Genomic DNA, 17803 nt, shown 5'->3' with positions numbered 1-17803 from the left:
ACTACTTACTTTACTTTTTAACTTTAACGTTACGGTTACGTTAGTTAGTTAGTTAGTTAGTTATTAGTTAGTTAGTTTAGTATATATATATATATATATATATATATATATATATATATATATATAGATAAATAGATAAAATACTAACAATTTTGAATGCTTTAAAATGTCTTTTTCATGAATTATTCAGATGAATAAATTAGTAACACCAATGCTATTTTTTTTCTATTTTATATAAATATAGATTAACTGTGGTTAGTTAACCTCGAAACTCCATACATATGGTATATAAAGTAATTATAATGATACTTTACAATTACATAATTACTCTTATTTGACCATGTTCCTTTCAGTAAATGCTAGGCCTTACTTTATTTTCAAGGTAGTACATTCAGATAATAGAATTATTTTTTAAAGCACAAGGCTCATTGTTGTTAAGTATCACATTGCAAAGTTGAATATTTTTCTTAAGTTTCAAAATGATATGAAAAACATGCATGTTGATCTCATATTTTTTCATAATAGTTGTGAAATTTAGCACCTGTCAAAAGGTCATAATGTGGTTGGTTTATTCGTACAATTCATAAGCCATTCTTTTATAGAGCAGAATATACAATGAAACTTTAAATTGCTGTTTTTATTATATAGATGTATGTGTGTAATTAAGTCAAAATAATTAGTTGCATTATTCTTAAATATGTTTAAATATGCTTATTGTATCCTTGTGGCTTTTTAGGTTTCTTTACATGGATCTGTGTGAATATTTCAATTTTTGATCAAAATGCAAAGACCACAACTAAATCTCAGTATGAATATTTAACATTTATTTTTTGTTTGTTTTTTATATTCTTCAGTCTTTCTTACACAGTTCAATAATAGACTTCAGTTCTTACTTTGAGACATGTTATTTGTTACACAAATGAGTGGCTCTAAGTCCAAGAGTATGTTATTAAAAATATACATATACATTGTCTTATAATCACCCTTTAAAATGACTTAACTATATTTAAATATTCTGATGTTTTCAACATGATTAAAAAAAAGTATTGTTTTTAATCTGTTATCCAGTAAGCAAAGAGTTAAACCACATTTTAAGTACATGTAGGTGGATTTGGTAGAATTGTTCTAGCTTTCCTAAAGAAGAATTACAGTCCAAAATAAAACTTTTAATTAATTTAAATTTCATAAGGTGTACCATTTCTACATCTCCTAGAGTTGTACTTACAGCAAATCTGGGAAAAAATAAAGTACACATTTAATCATGCAACAAAAGTTATGACCTCGGAGAATTTTACTTTTCAATTGCAAAATATTGGATTCACTCAACTGTAATAAGATACAAATCATATTGCAGTTTCATGTCATTTGCTCTAGACTAGTATTGTTGTTTTTTGTTTTTTTATTCATAGCCAAAATATCTCAACCACTACTTTGTCTGTCATATTCAAGTCAGCCTGAAGATCCCTGGTACTGAGCAAATATAGGTATTGTTAGCACTGGATATAGCTGATGTGAGGTGTTTGAAATATTATACACTGTATTTTCACTCCAAAGATATTATTAATATTGATATGAAATGCTTTCTTTGAAAGAAATTACCTGTAGTGAAAAACTGTAGTATGATTTTTTTTCAAGTATTTTTTTTTTAATGTACAAGTGTACAATTTCACAGGTGGACTGTAACAAAAAAATTTGGATTAGATGACTTTTATTTGAAACTTAAACATTCAAGACTTGTGACTTTATTTTTGAAATCAGACATTATTAAGGTATTTAGTATGATTCTCTCTTACTTAAATTACTCTACATGAAAAAAACAAAAATTAAACAAATACCAGTATACTAGTTGTACTTTATAGCTATTATATAGAAATCTGAGATCTACTTTTTGTAGAGTGTATTTGTGGGTTATTTAAACGTAATATAATTTGTATATACTGTAGAATGAAATTGAAAATTTAATCTGCAGGTTACTTTTATACACTATGTGTTTGATTTCTTTATTAGGTAAATTCCAGTCTTTTTTTTAGTGAAAATGGAATGATATGTCCATTCATACAATTTTCTCTGGAGAAATGTTATCTTTCACACATATATATATAGTACATAAACAAGTGAAAGATTATATTTTTATTTATCATTTATCCAAGCTATTTTCAAACTTACGTTTATTCACTTTAATGAAAAAATAAATCCTTTTTCACATTTGTCAAAGTTGGCAAAGCTGTAAAATGTGTGGATAATCTACAAAACATTATTCATGAGTTTTTTAAGTCTTGTAGCTTTATAATACCTTTATTTTATAACACAATGTAAAACCTTACATAGTCTGAGAGTAGAAAACTCACCATTTGCTCATTTAATTACAACAAGTGGACAGATGTTACTATGGACTTCCATCAATTTTCTTGATTTTTGAGACAAAGTTTTGGGTTTCACACTGAGTCCTTAATTAGGTCTATTTTTGGTTTACTTTTGTCTTTATAGATGAGCTTGAGGTAGCATTAATTTGAATGTCCTTTGTATACACAACATACCATCTTAATGAGAAGCCCAGTATATATATAAGCCTTAAAATTATTTTATAAACTCCATTGTAATATCCAATCATAACCTTAAAGTCTATGATGATAGCTCCCAAAAGTGTTGAGGATATCCCATCTATCAACTCCTACTGTCTTTCACTGTGTGCAGCCAGTTGAAGGAAGGCAGTTACCCTTAAATGTTTTGCTAATACCAAAAGTAGAAATAAAATAAAATCACAACCAATTTCCATTATGACCTTAAGGGTATGACTAAAATAAAATAAAAATTGTAGGGCTTATATTGTGGAGTAAAAGTGAATTTAGATAGTGGCAATGCCATAGCAAAGCAACTCTTATGTAGTAATTCATTAAGTTCTTTTATATGTAAATATAGTGAAACAACTATGCATCTGTTAGTAGTTAATTCATTACTGAATGCTTTGTAGATTATATTTTTATAGTTTGTTATAATGCTTTCAATATTATGGAATTATTTGGAAAAGTGGATTTCCAAGCTAGAATTCAGGGTTTGAAAGAAATATTTCAAATAAAAAAAACAACCAAAAAGTATTGTCAGGCCATGTATCAAAGAGTCCAGGATTTGATACATGCTGCCACCGAACATGCTTTGCACTTTCAGCTATGGATACAGTTAAACTTATCGCTTTTTTTCAAAGAGCTGGCATTACTGGTTGGCTGTTTCCCTATGGTCAGTAGTTCAGCTATTCCTGGATTTTAGGAGTCTCTGACCTGGCAGTTCAGGTTGGAAAATTCCAAAGTTCGTGGTCATTGTGTTTTATTTACCAGTGATTTACATGTATCCAACAGAAGTAATGTATGCTTGCAATTGTGGTTAATTTTCACTTAGAAGTCCTATCTAATTCCTTAGTTTCTATTTTTATATACGTAGAAATGATATTTTGTTATTGTTATTTTTTCATGTTAGTGGTGTAAATGTATGAAATTTTAAGTGCCAAGATTATAGAAGCACATTAATGATTGTATTTTGCAAAAGAGAAAATGAATATAATATTATAAATTGTAGTGATAGTTAACTAATCTACCTCAGTTGCTGCATGCCATAATATTTTATGTAGCCATGTTATGAACCTGTCCTCACGTTAATTTTTAGTGGTCTGCATGTAGACAAGACCTGTGTGTTATTTTAAAATTCCTATAAAATAAGAGCATTTCATAATTGTCATTTTATGGATATGACTGGAAAATAAACAAGTGCTTCTACATTTTTAAGAAAACTTCCAAGGAATCTCAGTAAAATGTTTAATACCTTTGGGCAGATGTAAAGAATTGGCAATGTATTCTACGCTGTACCTTCAAGGGTAAAGAAAGATTAACATTGTCAAAGTCTAATTTTTCTCCAGGGCTTGAAATAAGTTCCCTCTTAAACAAATTACATGTAAGACAAAACAATAAAGCACTTGTTATTAATTATTCCAAGCCCATACTGTACAAAGTACTTGTTAACCAGGTTTTATTACAAAAATAAATCACATTTACAAATTGAACTTACTTCTTATAAAGTAGTTAATTATTCTGAATTCTATTTTGTAAATTCTGTTTGCCTCATCCTGATTAAATGTTCTAATATGCTCCAGTTTCATATTTTTTTAAATGTGTGTCTTTTCTTCATTAGAAATCATTGAAGAAAATACCAACCCACAACATCAGTTGATTTTGTTTTGAATTTTAGATGCATGATAGTGTAGAGTATGATAACCTTACATTGTGAGTATTGTATATGATGATAAAATTTCTCATCTTACGAGTAACAATGTAAACAAGGTTTAATGGATAAAAAAGTAAATGTTAAACAAATAAAAGCAGGAAATATCTAATATATTACATACCAACCTTTTTTTTTTCTAGTTTTAATCTCATGTAGATAAAGTATTCCAACCTGAGCATAACTTACAAATTATCTAAAACCTTGGAGTTAATAAACATTTAACTCTTTAAAGTTAAGAATTTGCAAGTAGAAATTAGTTTACAGAATATGTAGAATTCAAATAGGGTATTATTTTGCACTTTGGATTTCCTTGGTTTATAAGTTATATCTTGAAATGTTAAGAGAAAGCAGTACTTGTAAAATGAAGTTGGGCTAATAATGAAATACATATTTTTACCTGAAAACAATGCTTTTATGTATTAGATCATGTATAAAAACTGCAGTTTTATGTGTTTGTGTAATGTAACACAATTCAAATGTTATGTTTGATGGATACGGATGTTCTCTCCTTTTAAGTGATATTTTAAATATACTTTGATTGTAGACTCAGTATTTCAAATGATGATAAACATGGTATTCAAAGGTAACTGGAAGGTATGACAGTAAGCAATATTTATCTTTCTCTACAAGTCTCTCATTGAAAGTGTGGTGTTCATATATATGAACAAGTTGATGACTAATGCTCAATTATAGATTTATAGAATCTAATTGTTAAAATATAATACTTTTATGTTGGTAAAGTAATGTCAGTGTAATGGTTGTATATATTTGGTAAACATTTTAATGGCTGGTGGTTCACTATAATAGGTGGTTGGTGGTTTATTATAATAATGATATTAATAGTTTGTATCAAGGCTTACCATTATATAAAAGTAGGCAAATATAAGCTATAAGCAATGATTTCAAGTAGATATGCTTGTTTAATACTTTTTTCACATAAGTCTGTAAATCTTTTTACAAGTGTTTACTAAGTAAAATTTTATTAAGATTTAGATTTCTGTCAAAGAGTATAATAGGTTTTTTTTTACACAAATATGTGTTTAGTTTATTGATCTTGGAATAATAGGGCCAACTCAAATTAGACTAGGAACATAAATATGCTAGAAACTTCCAGGTGTTGCAGTTTTTTTTTTATATTTTTCAAATAATAACTGACACAAGAACAAAGGTTTCTTTCGTACTGTGATTTTAATGCATAGGAAATACGTAGACATACACTTGCATATCTTTAGTTAACATATTTTTGCACCACTAACAATTTAAACAAAGACAATGGTGTTTACTATTAAGGCTTACAATTTTAGGTCAGGTGCGTGTTTGATAATCAGTGTACTATCTTTCTAATTCTTTTGTTTCATTTAGCCTACATAATGGATTTAAAGTGTCTTATTGTGAAGTGTTTTATCCTCTAGTTTAAATTTTATTTTCTAGTAATCAAAAAATAATTCAACAATTTTCAAATTAAAATATGTCATCCTACTTTTGAAACTTTCCAGAGTAACATACAAATACACTCTCCATGTTTGATAACAAGGATACTGAGGCTCATCCACTCTGTTCAAATCAAGGAACACTTGAACATTAAGCTCAATTTTGCATTCAGTGATTTCAAACATGACTTAGAAAATTACAACCATTGTGTGAATGTCAGGAACTTTAAAATCACCAGGCTGGTTGATCAGTGCTGCCACTTTATACTTTTTGTAAGGTATGATATTTTTGGGGGTATGTTCTATTTTTGATACTTTTTGGTATGTTTTTCACCTTTTATACTTTCTCAAAGTATCTCAAAACTGATTTTGTTGCATGTAATATGCATCAGTATTAGACCTACCCCAGATATTACGTGTGTGTGGTAGTTTAGGTTGTTAAAAAGTGCTTCAATAACAAATGCAAGTGAGTTAACCCTTTAATTCAGTTGGTACAACACTTGCCTGGTGTATGAAAAGTTTTGAGTTTGAATCTAAACTAAAATAAAATTGAAATTATCACAGGAAAAACTGTTGCCCAACTAGTGGTCAGCCTGAGATAAGGCTTGATGAAGGGCCTTGTTTGTGAGAGAGGAAGAATGTGGTAGTTTGAGTTTTAAAAAGTGCCTTACTTGTAAGATCAGTTGGTAGAGCACTTGCCTGGAGTTGAGGGATATTTGGGATCAAATCAGAGCCCAGAAAATATAAAAAAAGGAGGTTATCACACATGTAATGTTATTAGTAATGAGTGTATTTTGATGTTGATATAGTTTGAGAGCTGTCTATAGTGAGTCATGTACATTGTCTTGGCTTTTCTTTTAATCTTTCAGCTGTAGGGAGATATAAGCAAAGAAGGAGCCATATGTATAGACCAATTGACAGTACTCAATCAGGTTTCTAAATCTTTCAGTGGTAACAGTTATTTTTACAGTAATTGAAAGCATGGTAACTTGGTGCAAGTTTTATACTTTTTGGCCCAGTTTTTGTACCTTTTTTTTTTAAATCTAAAAGTGCAAAGTGCAACTTTTGCATTGAAAGAACATTAACAAGTTAAAGAAAACATACTGATCATGAAATAAAGTCCTGTTTGGAAATGTCATGCTTGTGCAAAATTGTTGCTTCAAAATTTGACTAAATGTAGCATGCATTTTGTCATTTTCAATAATGTTAATTAAATCATTCACTGGGCTTCTAAGTGTTTTTTCTGTTCACTGCATCAAACCTTCAGAATCAATGTTATCTAGTAAATCCATAAAATAATCTGGATTTTACCCAGCTTTGGTGGTGCTTGTTGCCGTTGCTCTACAGGCCTCTCCGACATCTTTAGGGAAACATGCATAGAAGGTGGAAATAATTTCTTACTGTATGGAAACATTAACACAAAAAGTTACGATCCAACACCTAGCGCAGGAATTTTAAAATAAAAAATCCTTATATGTACCAGCTGCAGTGAATGGGTTAACCAAGGGAGTTTTCTCACTACCAAATAATATTTGCTTCTGTTACAGATTAAAAGAACAACAAAATTTAGCTTGCAGGATCAGTACTGATACACCAAGGGTTATGATACAGTGAATAACACACAAAGCAAGTTTAAATGATAAACTTTGTAGTTATCATTTGATATATAAAAGTAGTTTTAAATTTAAAATGATAGAATAATTGAACTACTAATAACTACTATACATCTGTAAAAACATTTTTACAGAAATCTGTTGAAAGAAACGTACAGTTAATAACCACCTACTTGTTTTCAGTAGTTTTCATTAGCCTCTTTCAGAAGAATTTTGGTTGTTGTTGACAGTTAACTGTTACTTTTTCATTAAGTAGTTGACAACATATTCTGTACAATTAACTATGAGTTCTTTTTTTTTCTTACTCAAGCTGTTTAAAAACTTAGCTCATGTGCAGTTTTTAATAGTTGTTCATCAACACTAAGTGGTCTTCACTGTAAACACTTGTTAATTTGTGTTTGTATCAAAAACATACTCTAAAACTAAAGAATGCAGCATTAATCCATCATTCATAAATTCACATCTTAGATCTTACTTGATAATCGGATAAACAGAGTAAAATTTAATGAAAGTACTCTGTTTATCCGATTATCAAGTTTCCTTTCAATTACGACAGAGTACTTCTTTTCGACAGAGTACTTCCTTTCGTCGTATTAGATCTAACTGTTATAGTTTCTTTCTGGGGAAATCCAGCATGATTGTTAAACTTCTGTGAGTGTTTTGTTCATTTGAACTGTTATGCTCACCTTGGACACATTTCTTTTCAAAAATCTAACTTTTGGTACCAGGAAGCCATCTCGCATAATTTGTTTTAAGGCATAAATGTAATAGCTTAAAAAATGCTCTCTCATGCACTAAACGATGCATGACTCATTCCAGAGGTAACGATGTAATCCTGGAATGAAGGTTATTTGCATGTCTAATTATATCAAAGAAATTTTCACATTTATTCAATTTGAGGTTAAGTTGGTACATTTAAGAACCTGTTTACAGCTTACATTCTATGCATACAAGACCTGTGAAGTGACTGTTTGCAAGAAAATTTCAAACACTGCTGACAGGCAAGCTAGGTTATCACTGAAACCTTTTTTCTTTGTGTCAATTAAAATCAGATGTTTTTTAGCTGGAAAAATACAACATCTGTTAACTCTGACTTAGTAAATTTCTAGTAAGAATAGTACGTTAATAGTACTTAGAAATGAACATGATGGTTTGAGTTGAACGTAATGCAAGTTCTGCACCATTTCTTTGATAGAAATCATAAAGATTTAGTAGCAATCTTATTCTGATAATATCTTTCCTGCTTCATGACATTTTATTATACACTTATTTCTGAAGTTGTTGTTTTGTTACTATTCAAATCTATTATTCCCTTTGACAGATATGTATATATATATTTGTCTACTTTGCATAACTGTATTGTTAAAAATATGTTTTGGTATAACATTTAACTATTTGTTTGTATTTAGTATGTAACAATTATTGTGCATTACTCGCAGAATTCAGTTATCAAACGTGATTAATATATTATACTAACAGCATCATGTAATGTGATGAAATAAATTTATTCTGAAGTTATAAAGTGGCTCGAGTATCTTTTTTTGGTCTAATTTATAGAAGAGTGGGACAAAGCAAATGTTTTATCAACCAAAAGATTACACACAAAAAAAATACAAATAGCTATAAATTGTATTTCTATTTTTACTCAAAACTTTTACTTTGCACGTTTCATTGATAGATGCATATAACTGTTCGTTGAGTTTTGATGGACGTTAAATAGAAGATACCAAAGTATGCCTTGGACTGTGATCAACTTAGTCCTATCTGTTTCGAGATCATTAGCAGTTCTGTACATTTCACTTAGTACGTATTACTTTTAAGCCTAAAATCCTTCCTGCTTCATGACATTTCATTTTACACATATTTCTGAACATGTAATTTTGCTAATATATACACCTGTTATTCCCTTTGACAGATACCTGTGTATAAATTTGTCTACTTTGTGTAACTGTATTGTTAAAATTATGTTTATAACGTTTAACTGTTATACTAATTCTTCAGAGTTTATTCTATTTCACAATATCTTACAATCCATGAAATATTAAGCCGAATGTAGCCCAGAGGTTAGCATGTCGCACTACCCATCTGAGGCTCCTTTGTTAGTGTGTTGATCTACACATTGTGGCCATGGATACGTTGTAAGAGTGACAGTCCAATCCCACTGTTAAGTTGATCCCATTGAACAACTGAATATCAACTACGACTGTACCTAATTCCACCTCTAGTCGCTGACTTTCGACTACACCTCGTCTTCTTCGACATTGGTTGGAGATAACGTTGTTTTGTCCAGAAATCAAAAGCTTTAACTCGTGTCATTAACCTTTATACAGTTCCTTCGTTCTTCTGAAATGCCCCTAATTTCATATTGAGTCACCTCTGCTCATTCTCTTAACCTAAACGAGAGAGGTGCCTGATAAATTTACATATATTTGGTACTTTTCACAAATATTTATCCACTGTCGAGTAAATGTTTCTGTTTAGATGACCGGATGTTTTCAACATTGGACTCGTTTTTCTTGGGCTTGTTCCATTTACCTTATTATCACCCAAATGTCAAGTGGCTTTCAACACTTTTAAACAAAGAACTTTATTCTTATAAACACCATGATAATGATGAAATTTGGTAAAAGTTTCCAAACCTTAATTTTTCTCAAAGATTTCAATTTTTTGTTTTTAAACTAAAAAAGCATTTTATTGATTAGTGATTGTAAAAGTTTATTTTTGAGAGTATAACCTATATATATATACTAATAGGTAGTATCTTATAAAGCTATACACCACAGCGTTAAAGAATGAGACGTCGTAAAGTAAATAACAAAGGGTAAAAATATATTAATGTATCACACGATAAAACGGCTTCGAGTGTTGGAGTGAAAAACGTTAACGAAAGAGCAAGGTTTTTGTTATTGAGGTGAATAGTATTTATGACCACGAGAGAGCGTAGTGTGCACTGGAAAATAATTGAGAAAAAATATTCAATATAACAGTAAAGGCATCATATGTAACACTCGTACTATCAGTTTCTCATGTTTATGATTTTTTTTATTACTTATGAAGCCAAAGGTTTACAAAATGTTTCTTTAGAAATTAAAAATCATAATTAATGTTAATAAGTGTTCCACAACCTGGCACGCTAACCATTAGGCAACGCCCGGACCACTCTTGTCTATTTATATCCAAGTTTATTTACAAAACATTTATGTTTCTGTTCTTTCGGAGGGGGTACATGGCAAACAAATATTTAAAGAATTTAGACGATACAATACTTCTTTAGTGTTATGCTGTTTTTATTAACCCAATAGTGAAATAAAAAGGGAAACAGAAATATGTTGAATTACATATACTGTATGGGTGTGAAAGTTAGGTTTCAACGTAGCAAAGAGAGGAAGAAGAACAGTTTTTTATAGTGCTACAAACGTAGCCTTAAATATGTGGTATGCGAGCATACCGTGCGTTTGCTAACCTGTGTAATATAGACATTTTCATTTATGCAGGTGGATATCTTTTAAATCAGAACGTCTGTCATAAAAGTAGCTAAGTTTCTTTTGCCATAGCTATTTATTGTTCTGGGTTATTCACCTAAGGCATCACCTTTCTCTTCCCGTAGGAAAAATTTCTATAAAGTTGTGTTTACTGTGCGAAAGTAGACAGCAATGTTTTTCCATTGACAAGTCAGTTAACCTTCTCGAGGATATCCCCTTATGTTTTGATGGAAATGACCAACAGTCAAGTAAGTAGCTCACCCATCATGAGAAGACTGACATCATTGTCTCATGTATATAATGCTATGTTTTCTCAATCAGCAACGACTGAGCTACTTCTCAAGAGATAAGACTATTAACATATGCAGAGAGTTCTCTTCAATAAAAATGCCGTCATTTGTGAACTCACTATTTAATTTAATTGTTCTTGTGTACTGAATAAATATTATTTCATTTTATTATAAATTGTGCCTAGTCTCTCATTTGTTCAAGATCATTTAAAGTCTGAGAATTCAGGTTCACTCCGTAATACATTTTCTGTTGGAACTCCTGTTATTTGGGGGAACCTACCTTGTCCCTCTTAGAGGACATCAATGCTCCTGAGAATACCACAAGTTTTATTAAAATAACTTAGCGTTACTCTGAGGGTACTGACTGATATTTGTATGGAATATATGAATAAAGTGACTCAATAAACATTTGATTTGGGGAATTGGCAGTAATCCAGAATCTACAAAAGTTTGCTGCACAAACTCCTTGTAAGTATGCTATTCTGATCTAGTCTAACAGTGTTTCACTTAATGTTCAATTTAAACTATATAAAAGTCTGTGTGTGTGTGTGTGTATATATATCAGGTCACGTTTGATTTCTCAAAATAGAAGGCGTCATAAAAGCCAAAATGCATTTATCCAGATAGAATAGTTCGATTACTGTCTGCCCATAACGATTTTAGTGATGGGGGAGGAGTGAAACCTTATAATTGTTGGGATAACCTAGTCTACAGACAAGTGAATAAGATATATCATGAAAGTAAAAATATCGATTCAGTTTTAAACTCAAATCGTTTCTGAATTAAGCTATTTTCTGTAATATCACCAATGTTTTTAATAAAAAATAAACCTCTTTAATCAACGGAGACTAATTTAAGAAATCAACAAATATTCTTCCAGTGTTGTTGTCTATACATTTCATTTTATACTTTTAGTACACAGACTAACAATAATATTACGTTATACTTTTGTTGCTAAGCAACATGACATAAAAAGCCATTGTTGGAACGTAGTGTTACCAAAACACACTGGCTTTTCTATATATTAGAAGTTGTTAATCTAACTGATTTTTATTAATAATTATTCTATGAATACGCCATGAATTAATTTTGGTTGTCTCACAAAGGGCCCCCCAGTGGCACAGCGGTATGTCTGCGGACTTACAATGCTAGAATCCGGGTTTCGATACCCGTGGTGGGCAGAGCACAGATAGCCCATTGTGTAGCTTTGTGCTTAATTACAAACAAAGAAACAAAAAAAGTCTCACAAAGGAATTTACCGACGTCTGACTGCCTCGACTACTCTTTTCTACCTCTTTTGAAGGTCAAGCTTGATTTTGCAAAATTTATTTATTTCAGTTAGCTATAAAATGTGAGGTTAGAGTATACATGGGGTGGGGGTGGTAGTAGTAGTTGCCCCGTCATTTTTGACCGGCTGTACACAAGTAATGTTTAATATCTAAAGAGAGAAAAGTGAAGAATACTAACTGTACTAAAGAAATAGTAGATTTGATAATGCTTATCATGGAACTGCTCAAAGATATCTTAGAAGAATTGTTAATACAGTTATACATATTATGACCGAGAGAATTTGTCGTGTTAATGTAATTGATAATTTAACTAATGTTGTATTTATGTTATTGAACGTAATAGAAGGTCTTATTAATGAACATCTAGACTTTCAAAATGGAGAATTCAATGATTTAGAAAATAGGGTTATCTCAAGACAGCCTTGAGAGTTTCGATATAGAGGAACTGTTCAACAGTGTATATATATATATATATAAGTTATTTGATTTGTATTTCGTTGTCTCTGTGTGAGTTCTTTATTCCACACATAAATTGCCTCGAGTTGGTGGCTTGTGTGCTCCGCTCGCGAGAGCACGACCTGAAATTCAAATAAATTCCTTTGTAAAGTGTGTAACGTCGAACCCAATGGCTAAGCCCACGGGCTGCTCTTACGCCAGTTATAACAGTGTGATAATTCCCAGCGCCTGTTAATTCCCAGTCCCATTACACAGAAATGCATAGGCGCTGTGTCCAACAAATTGATAGGCATGTCTTCGTTGGAATAGCATGAATACCCATTTTCATTCTCTAGTTGCTTGAGTTGGATATGTTGTGGAAACAACTTATGTCGTTCTTCCAGTTGGAGATCTTTCTTGATTATGTTGCTGAAGCTCATGGCCGGCTTTGTATTTGTGCATTTTTTACTCTTACAATAATACCACTTTATTTACCATGGCTGGAGTACGACTTGTTGCAGGTCTCTTTCTGGAGAGTTCTAAACTCCAAAGTTCATCCATATTATTTTGCTTTCTAATGCCATTAAGTACAGGATGTATCTCCGATCTGAAGGCGTCTTCGTGATATGAGTTCATGAATATTTTGCATCAGAAATTACTGTTATATATCCTTCCAAAAACAATTAGTTTTTGGTGTTATTACACTATTTACGAAACTTTAAACAGGGTCAAAATATAATTCTCATAAATTCCATTCCACCGCGACCTTATTTGCATATTTAAAATAGTTTTAATATAACATACTCAACTCTGTATAATTCTGAGGAAAACAATAATTAAAACCAACGTTTAATACAAAAAAAACTAATGGATATCGAAAAAAAACTTTAAAAATGAACCAAAGGAAAACTTGGTTCTGAACCAAATTCGGTAACTAGAGTTACACCTAGGCGTTCATGGAGTAGTTGTACTAAGTAAGGCTAAAGATGAGTATGGTGGTTATTAATTCGGTAACTAGTTATAAACTAAATCTAATCGCTACTACCACTCCCTTACGTTAGGAGACTATCGGAACAACTTAAACGACACTTAAATATTGCATATATATTTGTACTACTTTCAAACCAGTTAAGACACTGAAGAATACATTAGTTCATCCAAAAGACTATATCCCTTCTTAGAAAATGCACATATGGTATTTACTGTATTCCTTGTAATAAATGTGAAGGGAAACAGCACGTGCTTTTTCTGCAATAACAATAAAACATAATAATTATATTAAATATGGACGACAGAATGATTCTTCCTTAGCCTATCACATTTTATAGGAGGATCATTCATCTCCCTGTTTGGAAAAAGTTTCAAATTATTGCCAAGTATAACCATAACTTTGAATGTAAATTCCGTAAATCGAGGTATATTTGTGAAGATAACTTCCACGTAAACAGCAATATCAGCACAGACTTTGTCTATTAACTTCGCACAAAGCTACATGAGTGTTATATGCCATAGTCGTCCCTAATTTTAAAGTGATAAACTAGAGGGAAGGCAGTTATTCAACACAACTCACGCTACTCTTGTCAGACCGAATAGCAAAATTTGGCTGTCGCTCTTACAACGCACCCACGGTGATCGTAATTTTTTTGGGGGAGGGGGGGGGAGCGGGACACGTGGGACTTCGATTCCACTGTCCGTCATGCTAAACATTGAACCGCGCTCGGTCCAAGAGAGACATACCCATCGAATATCACACAATAAGCGTTAATTTCTTGTAAAAAAATATATTGGTAGCCACTAAAGAAAACATCGATGATGTCAAAACGTATGGATTCGGTTTATAACATTTCTTTATAGATTTTAGTTTTTATTATCAAGTTATATAAGCAGTGTTTTTCAAACCGCCTTTTAATGTAGTGTGTCCGGTAACTTTATACTTTAACCTTGCCTAGTTTCGTGAAAAGCTATTTTATGTGTGTCAGTCTGAAAACTTTAAAGAGAATATTATTGACAATAGATGTCGCGCTTGTGTGAAATAAAAAAAAAACATCTTGTGATAAATTAAACAGCTGGCTTAAGGAGTTTTAGTGTCTAATAAGAGCGATAACATGCTAAAGAGCAAATTTCGTTATTATTGAAACTTTAGCAGTTTCACTTAAGTCAGTTAATTAGATGTACACGTCCGTTATAATATGTTTTGTGCTCCTTATGCCCTCGTGCGGAATAAAGTAAGCACTACGGAAAATCACACGTTACCATAGGTTTTTAATTCATACTTCTTTGAAAATTAACTTCTGACAAGTTATTTAAATTGCCAAATCATCTACGACTTCTATGTAGCTGTAAAAATGAGAAATGTGGCAAATTGCGAGTTCCTTCGTTTTATCGTTATTTTATTACACATGTGTTCTTCAGAACGCCATATACTAGTAATCGTTCTCTGGGAATTTATATTTTCCTGCTCAAATTTAAAACAATGGCATTCTTGATATTTTGATTTGGCAAATGAGTTCTGAGATAATACGAATAATCCCTAAATATGATGTTGTTTTTTCATAATTTGTAGTTCATACTAGAGGAATTTAGACATTTTGTCAATAAAATTAGAAAAACTAGCCTTATTCTCCAGATAATAATTGGCAGATATTAAAAGTTTTATTTTATTACCTGTAGTAAAGATTTTTTTTTTCTACCTCTGTTGCCAAAACTTAACATAAAGTGCTGCAAAAGTTTTGACTTCTGGCGAAGATTCAGGTTTCTGATGAAATACTAAGATGAGTAACTAGCTCATAAAGGTTTCGAAGACTTTTTACTGGCTGTTACAGGTATGTCGTTTTCATGTTATTTGTAAGATAATATATCTTTTGACGTTGTTATTCTTGTAATTAAAATCTGTTGTTAATTATATTTACACAAAAAGCCCTTTCACGCTAAAATCGAAATAGATCAATAAGAAACAGAAACGCCATATTGTATGAATTAAAAACATCATGTACTATAACGTTACTCTTTCTTTCTTATTTATATCTTTGTTGTTGATTACAGCGAAACGGTTTATAACATATATAACATCGACAGAAAAACTCTTTCATCGCTCAAGAGTTTCTGATAAAAAGCATGAACAATTCTTAATTATTTTCACAGCGTTGTAGGCTTTAATGATACACTTCTATTATACAATGAAATACAAACTGTATACATATATTGCTTTAAATACGTTCACGATGATGTGAACAAAATGAGCAATTAAATTACTTGGTGAGTTAACACACATGGCAAAGATCGTGAAATCGAAATAAACTAGTGGCAAAATAGTGAAACAAAATACCCGAAAAGAGAAATCGTCACAAATAAGTTATATAACAGTCTTAACCCATTTACGAATTTATAAATTTTTCCTAAAAATTTTAAACATACCTGAAATGTTATTTTATCTTGAAACTTGCTTTTAGATATTTTGTTATTTTTATATTATTAATATTCAGATGTGAAATCTTAGTCACAATCCGAATGTTATATGTATATATATATATTTATATTTATTTATTTATTATGTTCAGGGTTTGCGAATTAAAAAATCTGAATCAACTTTCAAAGAATACCACATGAAAAAGTAACTTATATTTACAGATTTGTCTTTCGCTTTTTACAAACAAACAACAAATCAGTAATGTTAAATGCCGCTAGATGACACTGTTTTATCAGAGTATAAAAACAGCTGTTAAAAACACATAGATTGATATCGAAAAATATATATATATATAAAAGAAGGATTTCGTGATAAATCTTAAATAAATAGGGGGTGATATTCAATAAGAGGAGACATTTATCTATAGCGGTCTGGCGTTATTTTTACAAAATTCACCAGGTAAAAAATAACTTTAATGAAAACTCAATATGTGGGGGCAATTTTAAATGGAATGAGTTTTCCACAGGCATGAGATACTTGTATGTGAATATAAGTATTGCATGACTATCATTCCGTTTAAAATCACCCCACGTATTGGGTGAACTAATAAAGAAAATCCAATAAATAACACCTATTGGATAAAGTTATAGGAGAACAAAAAAAAACATCCCTAAATATTGGTGTCACTATAATTATACAGGCCCCCAGTAGCACAGCGGTATGTCTGCGGACTTATAACGCTAGAATCCGGGTTGCGATACCCGTGGTGGGCAGAGCACAGATAACCCATTGTGTAGCTTTGTGCTTAACTTAAAAAACAAACAAAAAAACAATAATTATACAGTTAAGTTATTTTAGTGGAAATTTTACTTATACATATAACTTTGTACTCTTTCGTAAAAAATAATCTTTTAGGTAATTCATTTTTCCAGTTAAAAATTGTCAGGTTTTGACCACCTTATAGCAGTACATGTGGAAATATGCAATATATTTTCTGATAATATCAGACTATGACTACCTGAGACTTAAAGGTGTGAACTATATAAGCTCTCATCAACACAACTACACACTGGATAGCGAATATTTTTACAGAGTACGAGTATTTTTAAACCAAGACTCCTGCCAGAACTGATATACATCACGACTATACAGCTCTGTTAATAATAATAGTATAAAGTTCTTAAACTAATATGAACAGAGGTGTTTCATATTTCAAGTTATTTTTCATATTCAACTCTACATGTTAGATGCCGAAAATTAGTAAATTTATTAACCGTTTTCTTGAGTTCCATCATACTTTTCAACCTTTCCTTCCATAAATTACTTTTGGGATACAAAGAATCCTATAGCACGCCCCCTTTTACAACAGATAATAGATTATGTTAATTACGAAAAGCGTTACTAACCTTCTCCTTTTATGTAGTCAATAAATAATTCTATAGGTGTTGAGGGTGTGACAAACCTGATTTGGTCACCTTAAACGAAAGTCAGTAATTTTTTTTTTTATAACACAGCACTGAATCAGTTGTAAGTTGTAATAGTAGAAGTAAAAACGTATAAAGGCACATATAATTTTTTGTCCAAAC

General features: G+C 31.0%; 1 pseudogene; it reads left to right on the top strand.

Annotated features, from left to right (window-relative positions):
- Positions 1-8829, top strand: part of LOC106461463 — a 25901-nt pseudogene extending 17072 nt beyond the window's left edge.
- Positions 8830-17803: the final 8974 nt, after the last annotated feature.

Source organism: Limulus polyphemus, unplaced genomic scaffold, assembly GCF_000517525.1.
Source record: "Limulus polyphemus unplaced genomic scaffold, Limulus_polyphemus-2.1.2 Scaffold39, whole genome shotgun sequence".
Lineage (NCBI taxonomy): Eukaryota > Metazoa > Arthropoda > Merostomata > Xiphosura > Limulidae > Limulus > Limulus polyphemus.
Note: the sequence above shows the minus strand (reverse complement) of the source record. Positions and strands in the feature narration are given on the sequence as shown.